The sequence below is a fragment of the Aulonocara stuartgranti genome (assembly GCF_965226115.1).
Source record: "Aulonocara stuartgranti genome assembly, chromosome: 9".
Lineage (NCBI taxonomy): Eukaryota > Metazoa > Chordata > Actinopteri > Cichliformes > Cichlidae > Aulonocara > Aulonocara stuartgranti.
Genome location: NC_138960.1, coordinates 23270628 through 23274214, shown reverse-complemented (window position 1 = coordinate 23274214; position 3587 = coordinate 23270628).

Here is a 3587-nt window from a genome sequence, read left to right as displayed (position 1 = left end):
CGAATTTTGTACTATGTGCAGCGTTCTACAACCCTGCAATGCTAGCAGTACAATCATGGAATATAAAGGAGAGACAAAATTATGGAGACTTGATGCATTATATTCACTGAGCTCCTTAGATCAACCCATTCTTTCACAATACATACACCTGATGACCCTGAAAACGCAGAGATTCAGATGTGTGGCCCAATAGTTTTGTTAATATACTGTATACAAACAACATCCAGAGACGCAGTTACCTTCTCTTGATCTTTGCTCATTTAACATGGACAGAAGCAAACTGCAAATCCGGGAAGGTTAGGAAGCTACCCTTAATGCTGGACGATGTACTGTAAATGCAGGTTTTGGAGCAACATATGCTGCCACGCAGATGTCAAAGCACATTCTCAGTGCATTACAACGAAGTGGGCTGCCTGCAATCCAGACCTTACACATATTAATAAATGATGTTAAAAGAAGAGCTAATGCAACACAGTGGGAAACATGACCTGGTGACCAGATTTTATGATACTTGCAAATTCCCCCGTGTGTTTGCTTTGTTGTTAGGTAAGTAAACAATTACTGTTGGGAAAATCATAATCTACATAGCAATATAGCAATATATATATAGCAAATTTAATACTCAATGGATTGCTTCACAATGCAATATCATGATGATGCGCACCAAAACTTCATCATTTATCACCATTTTGCTCTGTTGCACTGTTTTCTAAAATTTAAGCATTTTTATGGAGATTTATGTCGATAACTTGATCAGTAATCTTCACACCTGCACCGGAAAGATTAAAAAATTTGTGCTAACCGTTAAAATACGTGTTGTGACAAACGTAAAAAAAACAAACACTAAATGTCAACAACTGTGCGTACGTAAATGCTGTCGCAGTTTGGTGCTCAACTGAACTATGAAATTTAAAATATTACTGATTATTAAATTCATATTCCACCAACTGATATAGCACCAAATCACAACAGCAGTTGCCTCAAATTATTTTGTACTGTGAGGTAATGATCTTACAATAATAGAGAGAAAGCCCCAACAACCAAACAACACCCTGTGGAAGCACCTAGTGACAGTGGGAAGGAAAAACTCCATTTTAACAGGAAGAAACCTGAGGCTCAGGAAAGGGCAGCCGTTTGGGGGTATATTGTGGGATTTATATAAATATTTCTATAAACCATGTAGATGCTGACACTCACAGTATGTAAAGGTCAAGATTGGTTGACTTGTGTGTGAATAAAGAACATATAAGTACCATAACAACAGCAATGGCTGCAGTGACTCACAGATGCTCCCCAAAGTATGGGAAATGTGACTATGGTATGACTGTAAGCTTCCAGAGAACATTGTAAGTTTTATATGTAAAACTTTGTATTTAGCGATGTATTTTAAAACTTATATGGCAATTACTTAAAAAAAATAGCCATGTCAAATCGGCAGATTTTTAAAAATAATTCTTGTAGTATGATGAGTTTACGTTTAATCCGAAATAAGCTTAGATTATTTTTAGGTGCTTCACTTGTATTGTGTATTGTATTTACACCACATGTCTCCACTGTCTATATGTCAGGCCATGTAAAGTAACTGAATTTTTGTCAGTATTTGTGTTGTTGAAATTGACATATTAGTTGTGTGTCTTATATATGATGTTTTTGTTAAATATTTTATGATTGTTTCCATTATTATTATACATGCAGTTTAAGGATAATACCTTGGAAAACACTATAAATGTAGACCAAAGTGCTTTACGTGCACAAAAGACACATATTACGTTGATTCATATGAATTCCACAGATACACCTAGTACTGAGAGAGCCAAGTCCAGGTCTGAAGAAGTCTGTGACAACTAAAAACATTCAAATATATAACATTTATACAGAATAATATAAACACAAAATACAACAAGTAGTTTCTAAGACTCCAGGGAAACTAAATCATTACAAATTAAGTGTGCAGCATTTCTGCTGAATACGCTTCAGCTGATCTAAAGATCTGGCAGTGGTCCACAATCTGTTCAGCATCGCTCCACAGCTGAGGACTTACCGTTACAGAAAAGCAAAAGGCATTCTGAAAGATGCTCTCCTTTGCTACATTTCCAATCAATCTGCCTGGCAGCTCCTCTGTTCACAGTTAAGCAGCTGTTAAATTGTTTTGGTTAATTTATATCTGAAGGCTCTCGTTACGCAGCTCTCCCTAAAAAGCTCTCTTGACACCCATGTCGAAGGGTTACGATTTTTGATTTTCATCAGCCAGTCGCGTTCCCTCCGTCCTGCCCCTCCACCCAGCTATTGCATTTGGCCCCCTTCTCTCTGCTGAACCTATAGCTGATATCTTTCAATCAAGCGCTCTCCTGTCTTTGCAATCACAGTGTCATTGTTCATGTCATGTTGTGGAAAGCTCTTTTGACAGAGCGCTGTGATGAATCACCTGGCTAAGGCTTTTGGAAAAGAGGCCTTCAGATCCCATCGCCCTCCTTTTTCATAGGTAAAAAAACATTCAATTCATTTCTCCTGCTCTTTCATGTCTCCTGCTGCTTTTTTCATTTCGTACACAGTGTTTTAAAAGTTATTCACTGCAAACCCACCTCTTTTCTTCTCACCGGGCTTCGCAAAGCAAATATCTGGCAGGTTTAGTTCATAAAAGAAGCGCTTTTACTTGCTTAAGGTGCTGACGGCAAGGCACACTCTGTTATGTTGAAGGCTTAAAAAAACAAAACTTTGCAGGGTAAGTCTCAGCCGCCAAATTAAGTGGCAGAGGCTTCTAATTCTTCTCTGCTCACCCCGTGGAAAAATGAATCCCCTTGCTCTTTTGTCCAGTAAGCCGTAGCAATGTAGAGGAACTCGTGCTCTTTTTTTTTAAAAGTTTGTCATGAAATTCTTGCTGGGTTTTTTTCCTCTTATATCAACTGCTAAAAGTGAAAAGAGGGACAAATATAAACTTGCAGGAGGAGCGTGTGAGCACACGATCACGTCCAGGGTGAGTGTTTTCAAAAGGTTGAACACATCACACGAGAAACCTGACTGCAGGAAAAGTGCAAATGACACTCCCTCCAAACGGGCAAGAAAAGTGAGCACGCTGTGCTTCGAAAGCCTGTAACAGGTTGAAAATGAAAACAGCTACACATGTGCAACATATATCAGTATTTTAATGGTGTCAAGCAGCGGATTAGCAAAAGGCATTTTCCTGTGATTACAAAATATGTATTTAGGATTGTTACCTGTTGAAGATCTAACAGGATGGGGTTGGGTAAAGGTGAGGGATGTCATGCATGGCTGCCAAGGAAAATTTATAGATCCAGACACTGTACCTCCCAGCTGTGCAGTGCTTACTCCGCCCAGCCCACTAAATCCAGACATCTCTGAATGACAGGAGGCAAAGTTTGAACTGGCATCCAAAACTTTACCCTTAACCAAACACTTCAAACTCCATTGACACAGAGATCAAATCTTATTAATACTTGCCCATATTTTTATATACACACATATATATATATATGTGTGTATGTATTTATACATCAAGCAATTCGTGCATTTGGTGATCTGCCAATATGACTATTTATACACAGCTGAGCAATTAAAACATATTATTG